This window comes from Poecile atricapillus, chromosome 3 (genome assembly GCF_030490865.1).
Source record: "Poecile atricapillus isolate bPoeAtr1 chromosome 3, bPoeAtr1.hap1, whole genome shotgun sequence".
NCBI lineage: Eukaryota > Metazoa > Chordata > Aves > Passeriformes > Paridae > Poecile > Poecile atricapillus.
Window position 1 is genome coordinate 9,585,796 of NC_081251.1, and position 25,067 is coordinate 9,610,862.

Genomic DNA, 25,067 nt, shown 5'->3' on the forward strand with positions numbered 1-25,067 from the left:
TAAATCTTTAGTTAATTGAATTTCTCACAGTCTTCCACTATTATTTATATCTGAAGGTAAGAGCTTTGTGCAAACTCAATACTTATTTAATTAAAGTCAGCTTTAATTTACCATCAGTATTTTTGAGTCTCTATGCCTTGGTCAGATATGAAATCCAAATTCCACCCACAGACAGGCTGAAGAATAAGTGATAAATTCCTGAAAAAAAAAAATTGAACTGAGAAACCAAAGACTGGAGAAGAGGAAGTGGGATGGTTGTGATTAAACATATAATGGTTATGCAAAGGGTATGACTCTCATCAGGAATACTGGTCTTCCTTTTCTTTTCTTAACCATCAGACAAGGAAAAGCAACAGTGAGCACATAACTAAAACTTCAAATTCCTTCAGCTTTTTAATGGAAAATCTTCTAAGTCTGCTATTCCTAATAATCATTATGACTCATCAAGCTTTGAAGATGAACGAAATTTCTTCTTTTGGTGCAATTCAAAAGTAAGTATGGGTATAGCCTAACGATAACTTCATAATAGTCCCACTTAAAATGAGATTGATTGATCAAAAAATGTTATCCAGTGTCTTACATCTTTAGGATGTCTCAAAACCTTATCCATTAACAAGATTGTTTGCCTGGAAGTCATAACTCTGAGTTATTCAAAACATCATCTGCCAGATAACAGAATTATATTTGTTCTCAAAGATAACAGTTTTTCTGGGTCATCATGTGAAAATATAGGAAATGGGCTCTGAGCATGCTTAGCCATGCATATCCTTACCTCTTTTGTTTTATTTTTCCCCTTAAGTAGTGATGCTGTGAGGTGATGTGAGATTTTGCATTTCCATTCAGAGCAGAGGACTCCATGGAGTGCTCTGATTTGTAACCCTTATCCTTGCCACACATCCTTGCTTAGGAGCATGATCACTTTGGACAGCCTGCTGTGCCTCACACTGGGATTTACAGTAGCATAGACTAAATATTATCCATTTAAACTTATACCTAGAGATCCCAAGCAAGCAAGACCGGAGACATTTCCTTCTCAGCTCCCAATACCAGAATAAACTAACATGAACCTATAAAGAGAAAAAAAAATTAAAAAAAAAATATACATATACACTGTATTGTTGATCCTTCCTTTTTGGGCTACACTGGTGGCAGTGTTTTTTGTTTCTAATCACCATGGCCTTTATGATACTGTACTTAATGAATTATGCTCCTCAGGAGGAGGTCAGTGAAAGAATTGAGCTAAAAACCCCTAACAGTGCTGTTGGCCAGGAGCCAGCTCTTTCGGGGCTGTGTTTCTGCATGAGGTCTACCACAGCTGGAGTGAAACGACTTGCAGGTGGCTCAGTGGGCAAGAGATCACACAGTACTGCTCTGTCCGCCCCTCGACAGCGAGGAGGGAGTCACCTATGCCTGCCGTTGGTGGCTGAAAATGAGCAGGAAACGTCTGACAATCTTGATTAAGAACTCCCAAGCACTGAACTTTCCATAAGGAAAAGGCACACTCAGATCTCTGGGCTTTGACATTCCAACTTCCAATTTAAATACTGCTTGAGGTCCAGGAGAAAACTCTAATGCTTATCCTTATGATGTTAGGCAGTGGATGCCTTAATAAAGATGATGTGCATGGCCCAGTTAGCTCACCAAAGCCTGGGCAATGAAATAGGTATGCTCCACTTTCCTCCCAAGTTTCATTCAGAGAGAATTTATAGGTTTTTATTTTAAAAGTAGCTGAAACATACTAAGTAATTTTCTGGACTGTTTTTAAACTATTAATTTCTAAATTACATGAACAGATGCATATGCACAGTGGAAAATAGCATCAAATAGCTTGGGGAAACAGAGGAGCTCAACGACCTGGCCAAATAAAGTTAGGTTCCACTGACAGCCTGCTTGGACAACTCCTTTCACATCCCTGAGAACCCCACCACTCGGCTGTTCAGCTTCACTTTCTTGCAGATTAATCATTTGTGGTTTTGAAAATATATAAATCTTAAAGATCTGCAGAAACAGAGGAGCAGAAGGCTTTTCCACACCTCAGTCGACAAAAACTACTGCCGTTTGCTGCAGGGCTCATTTGAGGCTCCTTAGCGGGAGAGACACAGCCCTGATGTGGCAGCCAAGGATGAGGGGCTGGAGTGACCCTCCTCAATGCAGGCTGGGAACCAGTGGGGCCATCAGGAAAAGATCAGGGAGCTTGGGGATGGTGCTCAAAACAAACACAAACATCTTTCCATCAGTAGCCACTGTGAGTGTCACCACTGCAGTGACAGCTTTGCCTCTCCCAGGCCCATTGTAAGGATCCTCATGAGCCAAAGCCAACCTCACAGCACACACCAGGACTGACTGCATGGCTGCAGGGTAGAAACTCAGATTTAGATGTACTCACCAGCTCTGCTCCTGCTGCTGCTGCTGCTTTCAGCAACTCAGCTTCTCAGTTTTCTCAGCTGCCACTGGTGAGAATTATTTGCTGTTGTGAAATAGTGTGACTTAGAAGCAACACCATGAGTGACCAGCACAGCTGGCACTTTTCTCCAGAAAATACTAAATCAATCCTATTCTAGAAATTTCTGTGAAGGATAAGCATACTGAGCCTTTGGTGCTGGGAGCCCTTAGGTTCGGTGGGATTACAAGGCAGACCTCTAAATCCACGATCAGAAAAATGTTTTGCTGAGCCTTCATGACTATATTCAGTGTTTTGCTCCAGTTATGGTGATGCAGGTTTGCACTGATGTTGTGATACAAAAAACGAAACACCTTCATGATTTCTGACATACTTTTCCATGTAAATAAAATGGCTATTATTCCTTCTTCAAAAGTAAAAAGCGAATGGCTGAAACTGTGGCCTCCTGTTCTTTAACAACCCTTCTTATTAATTACATTTATCAAACCAGAAATGAGAAACATGTGACTAAGGTGACCGTAAAATGACTTAACTAAAAATTTGAAATACACAGAAGAAATGCAGAAATTACAAGTGTAAGGGTTGTTAATTCATCACTAACTACCAAGCTAGTTAACTAAGAAATAAGTCAGTGTGCAAAGAACTGGCTAAAAGTTACACAAACTCATACAAAAAAAATATGCTCTTTTGGCTCTTGATTTACCCACTGATTCTCACAACATTTACAACGTTTATTTCTCCATTTCCTTGTGCAAAGACATGCAAATTTACAGGGACCCAAAGCAAAGTCCCACACCTCCTGGAATCTGATTACATTGTGGACATGCCCCTATAATCTGGAAAGAGCCCCACAGAGATGGAAGAAGCTCATGCTGATAGGCGAATTCTTAATTATCTTTACACTTATCTCACACTGCAGTACTTGTAGTACTTATGGACGAGCCAGGCCATGGGATTAATGACTAGAAAGAGTCAGTGGCACAGCATGTTCAGCAAAGCGCCCTCAGCTCTTCCCATCTGGTCTCTAATCCTCATTCCTGCACCCTTGATCATTAAGTCTTAATTTACTGCAGTTTAAACAAAAAAAAATGTATAATGAGTAACATACAAGCTCATGTTCCTGGTAGTACTCGTTCCCTATAAATTCCCACTACACCTAGGAAACTGTGGTTTGATTTTCTGTTTTGCTAATTGGTGAGCACAGCCAAAGAAATTCCTAGCAGGTTTTCATCTCTTGAATTTATTTACCACCATGGAAGGGGAAAGGGGCTGTTCCTCTGGGAAGAAGGGAGAAATTGGAAGGATTACATTATTTTGACCTTGCATTTGAGCTGACATCTAGCACGGTACTAAATCAGTGACTTGGCACAGGAGAGGGGATTAGCACGGGTGGGTTACAAGCAGTTTGCAGGAGTGCAGCTGTCCTGTGGCTACCAGTGGATGTCAGTAGAGGCTCCACTTGCAAAGGAGCCAAATGGAAAGAGACAAAGGAAAGAAAAACCTCCAGGTTCTTTTAATATAAAGTGCACAATGCACAAGTTCTCCAAAATGGCTTGTCTCTTCCAGCTGATGATTTAGGACTACCTGTGAGCAGCAGTAGTTTGAGGGATGTAGCAAAGCTCATTGGGCTGCTTGTAATTCTTTACGCTTTCACCTTTCAAAAGCAACATTTTTTCAGTTAATTTTAAAACAATGAACAACGTCAGCAGGCCGACTGTTGGAATAGCAGAGATTCTGGATCACAGATTAAAAAGAAAGAAAATGTATATCCACTTCTCCCTCCCCTCCAGTCAAGCAGTCACTGCTCCAGGAATACTTAAATGCAACAATAAAAATTAAATTTGTCTAATTATTGCTTTTCAGGGGTTGGTCTGCAGCCTTTTAGTAATGTAAACAATGGACTTGTGAATCACACAGTTTTAGCTAAATTCTAGAAAATATTATCTAAAACAAACAAACAATCCAGCCCAAAATGGAAAATATTTCCTTTGTTAAATTATGGCCCATCACGTCTTCCAAGCAAAAGCTGATGTCACTTCTGCAGTGAACATTCCTGGCCATGGAGTCACTGATAAGGGTGACTGAACTCTGAAATCACAGACAGATTTTGATACAATGGCTTATGCTGGAAAACACAGATTTTATGGGAAATGAGGTACTACTACAGAAGACAAGAGGTACCATTTAAAGAGCTTTCATCCAAGAAAAGTGATGGAAAAATCCCACAAGAATTATCCTCAAAATAAATGCGGACTTTTCAGGTCTTTCTTCCCTGAACTAATGCAAAATAAGTTTATTGGTCGAATAGGAATCTGAAACTATAATGTTCTATTAGAGGATGAAAGCTTTCATACTCCCAGCTGATATCCTGTAACAAAGGATTGAGAATCTCTCTTAGTTATTCTAGCTTGGGTGGGTGCTGTTTGGTTTAACATTTTCTGCTCTTCCATTCTGCCCAGTCTGTAAATACAAATTATTATAGCTCACAGAGTCACTAGAGTTGGTCAAGTGTTTCAAGAAAATATTTTTTCTTCGGAAAAATGCCAGTCCTAGAAACTGACATGTTTCATGGGAACATACAAGTTTTAAAAAACTTTTGTTGGGAAAATTTTCTCAGGTCCAGAATGGAATTTTTGGTCAAAACCGCAGGGAGAGAGGGAGACGGATCTATCTCATAATAACAAATACCACAGTGATCATCTTTCCTCAAAAATCAGTCCTTTGAGGCTTCTAACTATTTTTCAGCCCAGTTTCCTACACAAGTGAAGAAAGTTACATGATCACAGTATCTGTCAGTTTATCTCTCAGTCCTCCATTAAAAACACGGGGAGCCACTGGCCAAATTCCATATTTACAGAGGTTACTCTGCACTATTTGGGAGTTTTGTATAAACCAAGGGCTGAGTAGAGAAATGTTGCTACTCTGCCCACTGTGGGAATCTTCAGCATGAGAACAGACATGAATCTTGATTTCCAGCTTGCGAAAGAGTGTGGCAGATGTGAGGTGGGGAACTGGAGATGCTCCAAAGACACAGAGGGGTGAGGCAATCTCAGACACACACAAGGAAGACTCTGAGATAATTGCAGTGGATGGGTGATGAGAAGAGGCACATGACTCACCCACAAGAAGCGTGAAATCTCTATTAGATTTTCCCAGAACCACCTGCACTATTTTTCGGTAGGTTGTCAGTGTTTTCTTGACAATGCTCTTTGCAGACCTGAACAGCACAGAAAGAAAAACATAGAACTGTAAAAAGATCTGCTACTCATCTCTTTTCTGAGTGCAAAACTATTTGCTGTGTCTTTTAGCACTGCTTCTTCACAGGCATCCCTATTTGCCTGAGGCACTTTGCATTTTTCCCCCACGTCTTTTTGCTTGATTTTATATCATTGGTATTCAAGACTCTAGCTCAGATGCCCTGAAAATATCAATTTTATGGGTCCTTCCATCTTAAGAAGACTCTCAAGTCTGAATTGTGTTCCTTGTAAATTATCTCCCTTTTCCCTTTCTCTAGCTGCAGGAGGTAACTCACCATGGATTATGGAGATACACTGGTCATGGGTGTGGTAGACAAGGGAATTACAACGTGAGAGATCAGACAAGGCTCGTTGGAGGGAAGAAAATAACAAGGTTTTGATTTACTGAAAATGAGGAAGCTTCTGTGGAAAAATACCAGAGAAGGCTACTATAAGTGAGCAGGTGTATTGCTGTGACTAAAACCCTTTTGACACCAATTCAGCCACCGTAGAGGAAGATTTGATTCATCCTCTGAGTATTTACAGGTTATGATCAGATATTGCTATAGGAGCTGAACTTCACACACCACCAGGTACATTTCTTCATGGTCTGAGCCAGCTTAGTTAAAAGGGTGATTGACATGTATTGGCATATTCACAAAACCTAAATAAATATAAAATAGCTCTAAAGCCTACACCCAACTGGTTCATCTGAAAATATTTTATGATTGGAACAAGCTTTTTTCTTGTAGTCCCTCAGCAATAGAGTGGGTGCAATATCCCTCTTAACAAAATTTATCAAAGGGATGTACAAACCCAAAATAACAAGAAGATAAAACCAGCATTGTTCATAATGAGTTATTTTATAGGGTGTTTCCCATCTTTAGCTTCAGTGTTCTGGTAATTTAACACATGGAATAATACCAGCTAGTAATTTTGGCTTTGAATGATGTTATTTTATGTCTTATGAGAAGTTAATTGCATCTTAGACACAGTGAAAAAGGGAAAAAAAAAAAAAATCCCTGAGATATGGGACAGGTTTCTTTATATTTTTGCTTTCTATTCTTACAGCACCAGTCTGTGCTAGACCAAGCAGAACCAAAAATGGGGAGGAAAAAAAGTGGACACAGCAGGTGTAAGAGAGAGCTCAGACCACAAAAGGGTGCTATCATTTTATAACATGAGCAAGCCTTCCATAGCGACCCACAAAGAATGTGGCCTTTGAAATAGCTTCACTAGAATTAGTAGCCTTTCAGGAAATATTACTATTGTTCTGAATTCCACTCGAAAATTTAATTTGCCCCCTGTTATTTTCAGGCAAATTCCAGCAGAGCTTTATTCTATGAAATCTGCGTAGGTGCATAAGAAACATCGTCTTGATTAAGGAAATTCATCCACCTTTGTAGGCAGAGTGATCTATTTGTCATGTGTGTGCTTAACTGCTCGAGAGCTCGTGCAGATAGAATTCACATGTAGGGATGTGTGTTCTATACTGGAATCCTATGCATTCCACAACTATATTGCATGTCAGGAAATGTCTAATTAACTAGGAAGTATTGAACTGTTAACTAGCAAGTACTGAAACATTAGCTAGTAAGTACTGAGATGTGAAAATTCACAGTTTGGTCTTAAAGATGTGCACAGTACTGCAGTATAGGAAAAACCTGATGTGATGCACCTTTCATACAGACAACATGCCAGAAAATCAATTTCCTACTGTGTAGAAGACTTCAATTCTGAATCTTTTTACTTTGAGGAGTGAAAACCAGGTACCTCTGAGCTGAATCCCTGTGTGAGTACCAAAGACAAAGGCAGGCAGGCATGATACAAGGTGACTTTGTTGTCTTCCCATCATTATGCCAGGAGGGAGATGTGTCTAGTTGCTTCAGTCAGTATGACAATCAGGTGTGGTTGGCCTCCAGAGACCTTCTCAAGCTTATTTTAGCAAATCTAACAAGTGATCAGCGCTGATGAGGCTGCAGCAGCACCAGTGGAGTGCAGGAAGCTGGGGTAGCCAGAGGCCCTGTGAGTGCCCAGTGTCCCCACTCTGACAGTCAGGCATGTTCCTGTGAGCTGGATCTCAAAGCCAGATGCTGCCATGGATCTAAATGCCTGGATTGCACAAGCCTTGCTAATTTGCAGTGGCTCCTGTAGCAAATGACATGGCCTTTTACAGATATTACCCAAGCTTGGAGGGAAAAAGTCCTAGCTAGATTTGTAACCCATGAACAACCACCTCTTAAAGGTATTTATTTAACTTATTAACCTAGGCTCTTTAAATTATATGAAAAATACGAGGTGTGGGATACAATTTGTGAAAGAAATCAGTAAATTAACATATTTCTGCACTGAAGGATGTCAATGTTAGTTAAATATGCCAATGAAAATGACAGTAATTGTCTAGATCATCTATGGTGCAATTCTGAAACGTACTGCTTTATAAGCACTAAACTGATTTTGGATTGGATTCTGCTGAGATAAGCTAAACAGTCAAATTTGTCATTGCAGCTAAAAATAAAGGTGAACATGACTTTAATTTATTCTGCTTTGATATAGTATATACTGCACATTTCTTCAGAGAAATGTTCAGCAATATCACTTTGTTAAAAATCATGTGTAATAAGATCACTGGATTTGTATTTTTGTGCCATGCTCTTTACTTTTTGCTTTTAAACACTCTTCAAAAAGGAAATGTGGAAGTCTCTTTCACCCAGCTGTACAATGTTCCAAGCTACAACTGGCTGCTGGCTGTCACACTGTGTTATTTCACACTGCCATGTCTGAAAAGACGTAACAGAATATGGCAGAACACAAGACGCATCAGAAATTCAGGAGCTGAAATACAAATTTTGGGAAAAAAAATAAATTAAAAAAAATTACAGGTTCTCTGCAAAATCCAAGCTAGCAGCAAATATGTGACCAAGTACCTGACAGCCAATTTGGAAAGGAACTTATACCACTTCCTTCCCCTTCTCTACAATTAGTGGGTGAGAGGGGTCTGTCAGCAGGGAAAGAAAAATGTGAAGCTAAGAGCAAGAAAGACCACAAGAGCTGCCTACATGGCCTCCACATTGGTTTGGGTTTTGGTTTTCTTTATTTTCTTTTTTCTCCTCTGGGTAGATAAATTAATAGTTCATGGCATTTTGCATTTTTTTTTTTTTTCTCTGTGGAAAATGTGGGTTCAGAGAGACCAGACATTTTATGACTTCTAATCAATTCCAACAAATTGTTCATTAACAGAAAAGAACTGGAAAACACCCTAGAAGTTGAAAGATTTCTGGTTTCCCATTTGAAGTGACTTTAAGCTTTGAAATGGGTTTCAAATGTGTTTTTTAAATGTGAAAAAGTAAAATGCCCTAGGAATCAAAATAATTCAAGTGAAACAAAGCAGTTTTTTACTCCAAAAAATTCAGATTTTTTTTGTCTGAATAAAAATTAAAATAGTTAAAATTGCCTTGACTGACAATATTTCCTTTCCATGTTTTCTGAACTGCCATTCTAAACAAAATTTATTATTTTCACCACAATCTACTAAAATATGCATAAATCTATCTAGCTTTATGTTGGATGTCAGTCAGGAAAAGCAGGTGGAAATTCAAACTCAATCTGTACACGGGAAAAAAATTGAGGTAGAGGTTAACCAATAATCTATTATAGATAGTGTACATTAATTTTAGGAAGTATGACCTGGAAAACAGCTTTTTCTCAACAGAGCTTGCCAGAATTGTTTATAGCGATGCTAAAAATAAAGAGCACTTGGGAGATTCCTATGATTTGATCAGAATTTAAATGAAATCACAGTAAGATAAAAAGCATCCGATATACATATATGTGTGTTTTAATTACACTCTAATTTCAACTGTTGCTGTAAGGTTTTGCTGCATCAGGAGCAAAGGACACATTTCCAGACACCTGGGGAGCCGTGCTTAGCTCTGCCCTCTCTGCCCTGTAACGAGGTCCTTACTCACTCATCACTCCAATGATACTGCTACAACTGCAGTACAGCTTGGAATAATCAGGGGAGATAAAAACAAAAGGTAATTTTAATATCTTAAATTATATGTTCTCTTTCTCCACTCCATGTAGAAGATATTTACATGTTTAGCAATGGGTTAATCTCCAACTGAAAATGGCAAAACTTTGAAGAACTTTTAATAGTGGAACTGCCTGTTTCCAGTTGATAACATTTGTGTATCTGGTCAATTTTCACTCTGATCTATGTGGATATGTATGGTGTGCACACACATAGCCCAACTAATAACTTTTATGGTAAAGAGTTCATGTAGCATCTCGGCTTTTAAGATCTGCTAACCACTGACTTTGGGATCTGTGCTAGCCTCAGAACACATCTTCCTTGTGCAGGGCAGGGCAAGGCAGAAATCTCCTGCTAGACCTGGAATCAGGACAGGGTGGTGGATGAGAAGATGAGTCCTGCTTCTCCAGGGCAGAGGCACAGGGCTCTGAAGGGACTGACCCCCCTCCAGCGGGGCAAGGCTGTGCAATGCTTCTGTGCCTGGTGGTTGGGGCTGAGTCGGGGTCTCAGAGTATCACTCCACTGCCTTTGCACTTGCCCAATGTAAGACAACTTCTGCTCTCATGTCTGAGCTGCCTCTTCCTGTAGGCTCTGCTCCTGAACCTAAAGGAGCCCCTTTTTGCTGCAGAGACAAGCAGTTAATGCCAGCCCAGAATGCTTCGTGTAGGACACACCAGGCCATCGTCAGAGGCATCTGGGCTGTACCAGCTCTGCTCCTGTCTGAGCTACCAAAGTCCCCCTCTCCATAACCTACTTTAACTCAGCTGTAGCAGAGTGTTGGGACAAGGCAGCTTCAAGTCCATGGCAAAACAATGGCAGAGACCTTCAAACACTTTGCTGGAACAGATCCAGGGTCCAGCCCTCAGAAACATCCCTTGGCACTGACCAACTTACAAACTTGGGCATAGCCACGGAATTCAACTTGCTTCAGCCTTGCTGCACTGATTCAGCTGATCTGACATACCTAATCCTTTAGACAAATGTGAAGTCAATTTCTACATCTGCAGTGACCATTTGCTCAGGATCTCTGAGCACAGGGCAGCTTCACTGGAGCTGTTGGGCTTCTCCAACAAGCCTGCCAATTGACTGGAATTCCTAGACTAACAGCCAAAAAATCAGCAGGACAGTAGATGATGTATAAAGGTTTGAAGCCAAATATGGTGGAGTTGGCACCTGTGACTTTGGCTCAGCACTGCAGCTCCCACTGTGAAGATCAGTGATTATTGCTTTAATAAGCAGTTCTTAAGTGAGGTACCTGATATCTGTTGTTGCAAGAGAAGGAGTGCCAAAGGCACAAAAGATGGGGAAGTTTCAAAAAAAAACATAATCCTTGAGGCTCACCATTCAACTTACCTTGGATTTCGTTATTCTCAAAAAAAATTATTTGAGTTATTTCACACACGAAAAAAAAGTACACACAAAGAGATTTCTCAATGGGTTGCTTGTTAGTTGAGATTTTGCAAGTTGCCAAAAGTGCCCAGATTTCTGAGTCCCAATTTACAAGAATCAAAATTGCAGAAGGTCTCCAAAAGTTGGTACTAACTTGTTTGCAATAGCACAACACTTCCAAAGAAAGACATCACCATGATGTTAGCTCATAATTCACTAATGCCAGCAGAACTTTGTAAAGATTCTTGTTCAAAATAGTCAGTTAAGGCTTGTGTTTCTTTGAACATCAGAAGTGGACACATGTTTATTTAAACATATTATGCATAGCTCAATTGTTAAGCATCTGTTGAGCATATTTGTAGTTTCTTTAAGTTACATTAACATTAAAATAAAAAGTGAAGTCAGGGTGATGTTCAGCAATAGGTCAATGTGTTTAATTTTAGAATGGAAACATTAACTGTTCAGTCTGAGACTGGGAAATAAATAATCCAGATGTAAAGAAAGAAACTTTGAATTTGTGTGTTGTATTTTTGAATATGTGTGCATTAATGAACTATTTTATGTGTTACTCATACTGTCATTACGGGCCACTTATTCTTCAGTTATTATAGATACAATTAGAACATCCAGCTTGGAGAAAAAGATAAAATATCAGTTTTGTAAAAATCCCTGTCCTTAAAATCAGAGGTTAGATTTCTTAAGATTACTCCAAATAATGCCTCTTTCTGAAGCACAGAGGATCACACTCTAGTCAAGTGAAATCTCAGAACAATGTGACTCGTAGCATACGTAATTGTTAATCCCAGGACCTATGCAAAATTTTCAGAAGAGCATTTTCACTACTAAATGGGGAGCAGCAGCTTACAAAGGTGTGTCTGTCTCAAGCTTACCAGCAGGTGGAGTTGGAACAGGAGTCTTGATATGCATCAGCATTAACATGAATAAGCAGCAGGTAGCTGGTGTACTAGTGACACCTCCATTTATAATAAAACAAGTGTGCAAGATATAACTGGAAAGAGATTTTTTGTTCAAATCCAAGTGAAAAAACACACTTGAGAAGCCTGGAATCTGTGCTGCAATGCCTAACACAATTTGGTAAAGGTAAGAAAAAGGACAAACATCGCTTTTTCCATTCACAAGCAACTGACTGGGTTATGGAAGTGACTTGTAAGGCTTAAAACTATTTCCAGAAAAAAGTAAGGTTATGAATGACAAAAAAAAGCACTGTGCCAAACAATACACTGTTACAGATCCTCTTTGCATACAGCTAATTATTATAGCAAATTTCTCTACGACTTATCTGCATTAATAAATGCAATGACAAAAATATTACTTGGACAGTCTGAGACTGAAAAGTTTTAGAAACTATTTAATGAAATCAAGAAGTTAAGAAGAGATTAAGAAAATTACCTTTCCCCTTCTTCCTGCTCAGTTGATGTAGGAATAGATGCTTCTCACCTAAAATAATAATGGAAAAGAGATGCTAATTGCTTCCACTTCCATGAGACACATGAAAAAAGACTCACCCTCTGAGTATTGTATTTTGGTATGAGGACATTCCACGAATCTTTACATTGGAAGAAGCTGTTCTGATTGCAGACCACAAACCTCTCGTTAAAATTCTTGGAGCAGAAACTGATTATCTGGCTGATACGTTACAGAAGTGGACATTAAGGCAGAGTTCTTATCATTATGATATCATAGCTAAGCTATCTGAAAAACAAAGCAAAGCTGTACTTTTCCTGTTGACTATTAGAGATGAAAAGGTTACTGCAAAGATTCTTTCCATGTACTCCTCCTGCTTTCCTCCCCCTTTGGGAAAGTGGGACAATGTCCTTTGAAAGGAGCCCCTCAGTTCCTGCTGCCTGGCAGCTTCTGCAGCCTTTAAACCCCTGGCAAAGCAGGTGAGAAGTGTTGCTGTCTGGACTGGCAGTTTTTTACGTTCACTCCGCACGGGGACAAATGGCTAGAAGGTGCTGGGCAGTGAAGGAGCAAGAACATGGAGTTCAGAAAGATTCAGGAATTTGACAACAAATCAGGCAGACATCCTGCCCACCAGAAGCCCCCAGATAATCTCTGTTAGAAACTGCAGCACTGCCTCCCTCCAGATGTTCTGGTAAATTGGGAAGAGCAGAGTCAGGGACAAACACAAGACAGCTAATTACCAGTGGCCTACCTGGGTACTAATTTTGGTGTCAGAAAGACTGGAACTTCTGCTGTGAAGGCAAGTCTTTAATTTGGGAACTAGAAGGCTTAAGCACAAACAGAAAGGAAAATTGTGTGATCACCTAAAAGTTTTCTTTAGTGTCCTCTTCCCAGATGCTTTACTTGACCACAGGGGACACTCAGAACAATGGAACAATGACCTCTAATAATTTTTAAATTACATGCCTCTTCATTTTCACTTTCTACCTCAAATCTGGTATTCCCCTTCATGGATAAAGCCTGGAATGAAAGATCAGTTTGTGCTTTGTAATCAAACATCACCAATGCTCATGCACTCCTACAACACCTGCTCTGGCCACTGAAGCCTTCCTAGCTGCTCTTTGATCCTAGCAATGCTCAGCAGGGCTCCTTCCAGTTTGCCAAGCACCCAGCTTCTTGCCCTGAGGGACAATACAGCTAGCTCTGCTCAAAGGTGTTTCACAAACTAAATACCACTGAGGTAGATTTACGTGCAGTGTTTAGTCTAGGAGGAACTATGTGGCTGTAAGTATGGTACTGTATATATTATATATATATATATGAAAAAAATAGATGTATATATGTGTATATATAAATAGCCACATATATATAGCATATAAACTATTGTGTATCTATACCAGTACCATAAGCAGCACCAGCACACTGGCATATGCAGTGGCATTTAAAAAGCTGCTCTGTGAATTTATTAGGGTACTTCCTGGCATATCTATAGCCCAGGTCAACTAGCACTCTCATAAATTTCTGGGCACAGTCAGGAAGTTAGCAAAAGCCAGGAAACATTCCCAAAAGACTATTTGTGTCTGAACCCCCTGTTCAACAGGAAGAGAGAGCCAGGCTGCCAGCCCCTGCACTGCTGCGTTTGTAAGCTGAGGTGTAAACTCAGAGCTCGCCTACAAGACAAGAATCTACAACAAAAGGTACAGACCAAAATCTTTCTTGAGAGAGGCAGAGAGGAATAACTTTTGTTCTGCTGAGTTGTTAAATGGCAAGAGCTCTAAATTAGGGTAGGGAAATGATCCTTGGAGAATGGGTATCTTCACTCAACTATAGTCATCTGTAGGGAATCCCTTGTCACCCATGGTCCCTCTTAGCATAAGAAAGTGTGAGATCCTTTATGCAAAGGGGCTTAAATTGAATCATGCCCACTGTAGATTTGCACAGCACCTGATTTTTTTACATCACTTCTCAGTGGAGGAGAAAGTTGAATCTGTCACACCACAGTGCCCTGATCTGTTGCAGGAAGGAGGGCACCCTACACACATCCCACTTCAAGAGCATAAAACTTCTAGCTTATCACCAAAACCAGAGTGAGCACTATTTCACCAAAGACAACCAAATTACAGATCATGAAGGATTTCTGTTACAAATTGTAGAGACGTGCAAGTAAAGGCAGCTCAGAGTGTCACACAACAGGGTCCTCACCTCTGAGCATCACTCTGCAGCATGCCCAGGCACCTTCTCCAGGCTCTGGAGCTCATTCAAGATCCCAGCTCCTTCAGCTGCCTTAGGAGCAGCAGGATAGTGACAATCTTCTATGGTTCTTAGGCCAAAGTTTATCTGAGATCCAGTCTTTTCTGCAGATAGCTCCTAGGCTCACTTGGATACCCTGTAGCTCCACATTTTTTCGTAACACATGCTTTAAAAAGTGAAGCACTATTTCTTTTCTCATTTATGTACATGTAAACTCAGTGCAACTTCATTGAAACCAGTGACTGAAAGTGGCAAAGCAAAACAAACTATAGGAAAAATCAGGCTCTGCATTTCTTAGTTTCAGTTCTTGTATGTGACAAATTATTCTGGGGCCCTATTTTAGAAGCATCTAACTTGAAACAGCTTTGCAAACCAGAGTACTTAATGCTGTCTAACAATCATTCTTCTGCAGGCACCCAAAAGTGAAGTCTCAGTATTGCAAGTCACTCTTAAAAATCTTGGCCATTTTTTCAAAGGATGTGTCAGGGTCTCAAACAGATGCAAAAGCAATGACCACTCAAATAGTTTGGTGTTTACAGGTTCATCAATCAAAAAGAAACACTTTGATCACCTGACATGATTCAAACGACATACTTGATATCTGATACCGGACCGAGATCGTACAGATCTAATAAACTTTTGGCTCCTGCAAATTTCTTTTAAAAAATATAAAAGAGGATCAGTTATAGAGAAGTTGATTAATATGCACTCTGTTCAAACAGTCTTGAACATCTGTGTATTAAATTCATTTATTAAATTATACCAATCTGTATTTTAATGAGTAAAAGATACTTATTCTGCCATCCATCAAAATAAACTCAGGAAATACTTAACATTATAATCATTTTTCTTGTTTGAACATGAGTTATGAAATATGAATCCCACACTAAGAATGCTGTACTTGCCATTATGATCAAATATGTTTTTACAGGTGCACCAAATATTCTGTTTTCATTTCATTCTCAAACTGTTGAAAATATAAACCACGTTTTATATTTCTTTGGTAGGTAATATTGCCTTTTTCCCCCCACATGGCACCCATTATTAGTGAGTTATTACCATGCCTTTTTTCAAACACACACTACATATCCTAAAGTTGCTTAGTAATGAAAATACAAATTTATGTAACATCTAGTATCAAAAAAGATTTAGGGCACATTTTGGCACTAAAAGGTTTAATATTGCCAGATAAGGTGCATGCAATCTGCTGGGTCAAGTTCAGCCTTTTACCACTTTGGTTTTTTGGGCCAAGGAAGGTTTCAGGTACAGCAGGGTCTAATACATGCCTGCACACAACTTTTGTTTCTTATTGTTCTGATAACTGTGATTTTGATTCCCATTTTCTTGCTCTCCTTTTATTCGAAAAAAAAAAAAAAGGAAGAGGTAAAAATGCTGGCAGAGGGACAGCAAGCACAGCTGGGACAGCAGGTGAGCTAAATTGTACATTTCTCCCCAGTATCAATTTGACACTATATCAAACACTAAGTATAGTCATTTAAAAAATTCCTTCCTTCTATTTGTACAGAGTAGATATTCTCAAAGAAAACAATATTTGGGAAAGCACAGCAAGAAAAAGCAAGATATGACTGCAAGGCACAAAGCTGCTCAGCTGGAATTGAATCCACACGCTTCTGGGCATTTCTGTGGAGCCACAATCCAGCACAGAGGTTTGGCACTGGGGATGTAACAAACAGGTAAAACTCACCAAATTAGTAACTGAGTCTACAATGCTGCTTTCAGTAAAGCAGTGGGAACTTCTCCATTGATTTCAGTGGGTGTAGGTACAAGCCATGAAAGAACACATCAGCAACAGAGCCAGCACATTAGAAAAAAAGCAGTCACACTCTGGAAAGCCCATGTAACCACACATTAATCTGTTTTTTTTTGTAAAACGTATCAAGAGACTAGGAAATAATTTGGCATTTTTTTGGCAAAGGGGGAAACCCCTTCAAGGAAACGATCACCTCATACAGGTGCTACCACAGCAGAAGTTACCACCATGCCAAAATTACAGCTGGGGAAATGTTAACCCTTTCACAGGTACCTGGAAATCCAGTGTACAAGGAAGTTCTATGGGGAGTGACAAGGAGTAGTAATTCTGTCATAGCTGATTATGTCCAAACACGGCCCTAGGAATGGGAAAATTGACCACTTCTGACTTTAAAGCAGTATTAAAAAAAACAGTTTTCTTAAAAGACATCTCATCATTGTCACTGCATTTATGATTTTTACTCCCTGTCTAATTAGTCCATCTCATATACAAAATTCTAAGTAATTTATCGTTGAGGAACCCACTATTTTTGCCCTGTACCAAGACTTTATGTAGATACAGAAAGTAGAGAAAAGCCACGGGTCTGAACTCTCTAAATATACAGACCAAATAGCTAATACATTGTATTTTTAACTACTGTTTGTCTTGACCTTCTCCTTGAAAAAGCATTCTGTTGTGACTGAAAGACTTAAAATGATGCAAAGAAGCCATCACATCCTGACCTATGTTATTACAAATATTAATTGTGGGCATTGAAGAATTTTCCACTTTATTTTTAAGAAAAATTAATCTAGAATTAGATTAATTTAATATAGTGAATACTAAATTCCATTGAGAACACTTGTGTACCATACTTCAAAGATAATAAAAAAAGTAAAATACATCTGACAGGAATATAACCACCACTTGGTCTACCAGAAACATCTGAAAATCAAGTGAGTTCCTATCTATTCCACATCTATTTAAAAAAGAAGAAAGAAAAAAAAAAAAGGAATAGACAAATCCCTCCAGCTGGCAAAGCATAATTCCTTTTTTGAATATTCTGTACTATATAAACTAAAATATGGACATATCTACATGTGTAAAAAAACCACAAACAGCAGAGTATTAACCAGAGAAGCCTTTTTCCTGACTTCTTATCTTTATTATTTGAAAAACATCTTCCTGGATTGCATTCCATGAACAAGTTGGAAATATTTGAAATGTCACATTTATTGTCTAGTTGGCATGATTGACACAGATTCATCATTAAATGTAAATAAATGATTGATTACATTTTCTTTCCATTTTACCACTTCTAGTCAATGCATCAAGAGGAAAAACTTTGAGTTGTTGGAATGATTTCTGCATCCCATCAGTCCCACATGATTACAGGAGGAATCCCTGTTGATACAGAAATCACCTTTGTCAGTGACAAACAGGGCTTTAACAGTCATGATTCTTATAAACTCCTCAACAATAAACATAAAAAAAGAAATCTGCATTAAGTGGCAACACAAAACCAGTATAGATTGGGCATGCATCAGAGAAAATAGTTAAATGCTGAACAAAGCTTGTCAGGAATATTATGGATGCTTTAAGTTAATTACTGGAGTCATCGAATTCTTTCAAGGAATGTCTTTCACTTGCAGATCTCTCATCATTCAGCTTCAGTTTTGACCTTCTTTTTCCAGCCTGCCACACGTCTGAAAATTTGGCAATTATTTTATTACAAACCGTGAACTCACACTATTGAATAAACTTGGATAAGATCAAATAGTTTGGTCATTTCTCCTCCTTGGCCTCCACCCTGATTTGTAAACCAAACAGCATAAACCAACATAGCATTTCAGGCTAAAACAGTAAAAGAGTCAGTGAACTACTCCTGGACTATTTCTTACCTGACCAAAATCTGAAAGTTAAATTTTCTACCCTCACTAAAGAGGCTGCTCAACATTCTGCCATCATAAGGAAACTAAAATAATTTCACGTGTGTGTGGCTATCCTGCTCATATGAAAAACCGGCAGAAAGTGCTTTCTTTCTTTCTTTTACTCACTAGAAGGCCAAACGGTTGCAAAAGGCTTTTCATGGGAAGAATTTGTTAATTTAACTATTTTTTCAGAGAAATAAAAGAAGGAAATAGCAGTATATTTATCAGTGTTCCATGGAAGTAGGAACTTAAATATCTACAGGCAGAGGAATAACACCAGCATCTAGCTCCTAGTGCCCAATGTTCTGACCCACCCAAGGATGCTGATAATAGTATTCAGAATTACAGATGTGTTTTTCTACCCATAAGCCTTTTCCTTTGCACCTTATAGGCTATTATAGATATCTATGAAACATTTTTGTATCTAGTGGTCAGGAAGAAAATGTAAATTTTGCATAGAGAGAAAACATAAGCTAAGACCCTTAAGTGAATAGTCTACCACCAAACTATTATTGGGGGTTGAATCTTCTGATGCTTCTGATTCTTTTTTTGCCAAAGAGAATTTAACTTCCCTGGGTCCTAAAAAATCCTTCACCAGATTTCCATCTGAGGTCTTTGGAGAGCAATATATTAACTAAGCTTTCTAATCATCATACTAAGTAATAAGTTTTTCAAGACTCTCTGAATGCATATAATTAACCCAAGGGTGTAGAAAAGAAAAAATTTCTTAACATAACTTAACATAAAAAACCCCAAGTCTCTTAGAACAAATGGCAGACCAGGGCAGAGATACTCAGTTCAAACTGAAGATACTTTGCAAGAAATAATGCTGGAAAAAATTTGGTGTAAGAAGCAAATGCAAATTCAGTGCAAGTTTACAAAGTTACATGGCTTTTATAGAGGCAAATATATCTCTGAACTACATATGCAGGAAAAGGAATGTTTGTTTTTCTTTTATCTCCTGGACTTTGCCTTAGTCCTTTCTACCTCAGTGTTTGGAAGCTATTGAAAAATTGGAGGGAATACACAGGAATGTACATAAATTATCCCAAGTTTTACAGCAGTTGATTTAAATGAATATGTGAACTTCAAATGGTTAAATGCTAAGCAGAGAACATAAAAACAACATATATATATTTTAAAATCCAAAACACAGACCCGTTTAATGATTCTGGCTGGGTAAGTTGCAACTTTTCGGTGAACACTGGGAGACATCAGTGCCTTACCATAAAAACCTTGGTTGACATGTTCAGTTTCTGTGTGTGTGTAGGTGTAGAGCTCCCAGATATCAGGTACTGCACATCTAGGAATCAGCTGAGCTGCACATGCATTATTTTCACATATCTGAATCAAGGATTCCCGCTGGTTTTGGAGCCAGCACACTTAGTGTACAAATGTTACCCAGCAAAAGCTCACCCAGAAGTCTCTGGGATTCCTTAGCTGGCTGTCAAAGTTGATGTCTGAGATGTCTTCTGTTGTTAATAATTGGACAGATGACTCCTGGTTGCCTTTCTCTTCCCAAAGCAACTTCAGGGGATACATGCTTTGAAGTAGCCTCAACTACTTCCTAACCACATCTTTCTTCACGAAAGACTTCTAGCTCTAAGGGCAAGGAACATTGCTATTGCTGCACCAGATCAGTGGAAATCTTTATTTTTGTTTGTGATGTCTATCAAATTTACATCTCTCTCTCAGAAGCCATATCTTGTAAAATCTGCCTGCTAATTAGACTATTGTTTATTTCCTGTATGCTGTCCTTTTTATATACCACACTGAGAAAAGCAGTTGACCAAGAGCAGATGCAGAGAAGATAATGCAACTGCTGAGAAGATAGCCATAATTAAAAGCCATTATTTACCAATTTACCGTAAAAAATATTCTAAGTGAAATATAAACTGAAATTTTCTCTTGGAGATAGCTGAAAATAGTCCCTTAAGACAAAGGAGTAAGGGATTGTTTTTAAGAGCCAGTTCTCAGCAGAGGTTTTGGGAAGGAAATAAGCATTCTTCACCAGTTGCACAGTATATTGCCTTAGGCAGAGTACATTGATACTAAAACAGTTTGTCTTATTATTCATCTCTGTTCATTTCTGCAGTTGGTTTTGGTGTTGACATGAAAATAAATGAATAACAGAGTATCTAAACAAATGTTTTGTCTAATGGAGATCTTATAAATGACATGCCAGTTACATAAAATGTCAGATTCTCTTCTGTTGCTGTGTTTTGCATCAAAACAAAGTATGTGATTTATGAGACAAACAATTAAATACAACCAAAAGTGCATGGAAAGACTCTCTCTAAATTCCACAGAGCTTCAAAATGGATTTTTTAAAAGAAGAAATAAAATTTACTGACAAAAAAACTTTTAACCTCAAAAGGCCCATGGGAATATTAAGAAACTTACACTACTCTGAAAAGAAAGACCAAGTGGAAGCTCCACAAAGCACTTATAGAAGGGGATGGCAAAGCAAAAAAAAATCTAAAATAAGACATGTATAATAGATTTAGATTATATTACACTAATGTAGTCCATTAATATTTGGTACACAAGACTACAGTTTCCACAAATATACAATTATAGTTATGAAAAGTTTTGAAGTGACCAGTGTTTCTACCTCCTAAATTGCATCTTTCCTAAGATGTCAACAGAAGGAGAGACTACCCCAAAGAATAAATAAAGGCTCCTTAGTGAATTTTCTGTCCTAAATTCTTCTGCAGATTCTAGAGAAGTACTTGCAGGAGCATGAATTTGCAATGTCTAGTCTGATGTATTTCTCCTCTTGCTACAGCTGCAAGAGTAAGCACCCATGGCTTTTCATATATTGGCCAAAACCTTTCGTGGAATGCTTTTCCCTTCAAATGGTCATCAGATCTGAGGTGGAATGGTCTGATTCCCTGCCCTATTTCCTGTTGACTGTTCTTCCCAGGTCTTGATTTCTGACTGGTCACCAACAGCTCTCACCCACCACTGAGTACAAGTTTTACTGATACTCCCAGAATCCTACTTCACTGTGACTGCCCATGGTGCAATTTATCCACTGATTAATCACTGCCTCAGTGGACATTTTTAATTTTTCCACTCTTTTTCTTCTTTTATCTGCCCATATAACCACACAGCCAACCAGTTTCAAATTACTTCCACCCTAAGAGTTGACTGCCTAAGAAATATAAAACTCTGAAGGACATTTGAGTGACTTAGGAAGAGTTTGAGTACCTCTGTTCTAGGAAGGGTTCACATGATTGTTTTAAGACAGGTGCTGTTTAGAAACTGCAGAGATGAACTATAATTAATTTATAGGTAACGCGTTAACCTAATAAACTGAACAACTGGAAAATGAGTGTGGGAAATGTCTTCCACATTCTAAATAACACTTTAAACTGTATTTGAATCTAAAGACACATGACAAAAATTGTATCACACAAATATAAGATAACAGCCCTCCACACATCTTTAGAGTCACCTGAAGCTAACTGCTCCTCAAAGGAAAGAGAATCTGAAGGTTATATAAGAAGAACATGTATTAGAAACTAATGCATTAGCAGATGTTTTAAATTTTGTCAAATCAAACAGGAATTATACCAAAATAAATTTGGGTAAGTTGCTGGCACTTATACCTTCCAGTGAGTTAAACTGAAGGAAAACAAAATTTTAAAAGCCAAATATAAAATAATTTTTCATCACAAAGTCAAAATATGGATTTGTTTAGCTGGGGAAATTGAGTCATACTGTACTATAATAATTCAACAATAATGATATCTATGAGATTTCTAGAAAAATGGTGGTTTTCATTTTTAGTAATTTCTAGGAACATTCATTTATTCTAGATTCATATTGACCAGAGGGTTTTAACTAAAGTTTTTGTGAGCAGCTACAAAACTGAATACCAAATAACTGTGCTGTATATACCAATAACCAGACCTTAGAATAGCTGTGGGATTTTTTGTGTATGGTGAAAAAAATTATGGTTGTGTATTCTTTCTGTGCAAGAATGTTAATTTAAACTGATTTAAGTAGTTGAAATTTCTAATCTTCAGTCATAAAATTTTCCTTCGATTGAAATATTTATGGGATTGTTGATAGTCCCATAAATTCTGAGCACAGTAAAGACCTGCCCACAAACTGAATAAAAATCTGGATGGAAAAGGCCAGATTTCAAGTTTCATTTTATTTCAGAATTCTATAGAATCAGTATAAGTAGTCCGATTTACTAAACGATGTGATATAAACTAAAAAAAAATCAAAATTTGTTTAATAATGCTTTTGTTTAACTTTAAAGTATGTTTTGATTTCACATAGTTTCAAGTTTCTTCAGTTTCAGAGCAAGTAAAAAATTCAATAAATTCACATGAAGCACGTTATGGATAATTACCTAATTAAAATTCCTGAAGCAGTATGGGTGTTTCTTACTGTACTTTCCCTAATATTTGCCCATTGCACACATGTACACTAATCATCTTTTATCTGATTCCATAGTTCCTGTCTTTTTGAGGGCTATATATTAAGGAAATAACATTGTTAGGCTCATTTACACAATCAAAATATCTCAAAATATCCTATATTCCCATGATTTGTGCATTTCTCTTCTCTACCTTGATAAGGATTTTAAAATTACAGGCCTGCACATGGCATGGTGATTTGGTGAAGAGAGCTGTATGAAAGACTGTGTGCTGGTTAGAACTCAGATTTAACATTTGTTTCAAAATGTTCCAGAAAATGATTGCCCACAGAGATAATGTAAGTTAAGAAAACATCAAACAGAGTTTAACAACAATGTTGTATAGTGCATTTAAGGGAAATTCAATGTATTTAACACAGTGCCCTGTGTTGCAGAGTGCAATATTAGACTCTTTAAAAAGCTTTCTTACTTATTTTTCTAACAGTACCATAAAAAAATCAGTTACAATTCATCATAACAGAGTCGACCCTACGATTTTATAGAAGCACAAGTAATTATAAGGAAAGGATATGTAATAGAAATAATAAAATTCCAGTATAAAGGTCAAGCTATGTGAAGTATAAGCTTTTATTAAAGAACCTCTGACCTAGAGACCCTCAAAATCATCCCTACCTCTGTTAAAATTAAATGGTTAGGTCAAGAAACATATTTTAATATCTTCAGTATAACCTTTACTGTGAATGCAGTCTTGAAAGATCAGATTACAGCAGTATTATGGGGATATTTGTATAGAATATCAGTATTTATGAATAGCAACTGCACCCAAGCTGTCTTTTACTTAATTTTACTCTTCCTTTTGCCTCTGGATCTGTACTTTTAAGAACAATTTGAGGCAATATTTAGTTTGGTCTTAGTCTGAAAATTAATGAAAAAATTCACTCTGGAGTAACATTTTATATACTGCTAGAGCAGATAGCAGTTCCACCTTTGTCACAAAGAATATTACAAAATCTTGTAAAAATCACCATAACTGTACCAAACACTTGTCTTAGATAGCAGATTATAAGTTAATGAGTCCAAAAGATGTTAAATGATAGTGAGACAAGTATGGACAGCAATTGCTCAGAGACCATTCACAACTGATCTGCAAAACAGCATGCAACAAAACAAAAGGGGATACAAATATGTATTTGAAAAGAACAAAAATGAAACAATTCTCTGAGTACAAAGGACAACACGTTGACAGCACGCTGTGATATATTCTACATGATTTTACTACCTTCCAATGTCAACTCTTGTGCAAAGTATGTTCAGAAATTTTTCTTAGCTATTATTTTAACTTTGCTTGTTTCACAGTACAAGGCAAGGTGGAAATATTTGCAATATAGGCAATAAAAAATAAGGCACTTGTTACAGGAAAGTGTCATTCATACATGATGGAAGATGCTGAATGAGAAGGAAGCAAGTGGACAAGAGAAGAACTGTGAATTTGTACCCGCTTTTTTGTTAAGCTCCTGGAAAAACAATATCGTTTATGAAGTCGGATGCCTATGAAGCACACACTGATCTGTAATGGATGTGGAAAACCCAAGACTGGGAACTTTTGAGCATTGACTAAAAGGTTCAATAGGTAATTGAATCAATGGGAAATTCATGTATCAGTTTCAGAACAGGATTTGAAGACCATTACTTTAAATGCACTTTTCAACTGGGAATAGGAAGCATTTTATATGATGAAGATTTAGTCTTTCCTTGTTATCCTGCTGACCTTCCAGGCAAAGAACATCCTTCTCTATTTTCCCCTTCTCTGAATACATTTAATTCTTCTGTTCCATTCATAGACACTTTTTATTAACCAAAGCCTCCAATTTTTTTAATCCAGATTTTATCCTATTGCTTAGTGTATTCATTAGCAGATGAGCATATATTTTTATAGCACATGCATGTGTAAAAATAGCATCAAAAATATTTTAAAGTTATATGCAGAAGTGAGAGTGTGGCAGAAATAAGCTTGTCCATGCAACCTCAACTGATTTGTCTTGAGAATATGCATTTTGATACATGCTTTCATTACATGATCATTAACTTTTTTGTTCCATTGCACACCAGCCGTTTCAGTTCTCAGAGTGGATGGTGTTTACTTAACAAACAGCTGTTCAATATTTACTTCATTGTTCAGTACATGGCCCCATTGTTCAATGGATGGCCTCATGCCATCTTTGTTGCACACTATTCAAACCCTTCTCTAAGGGACAT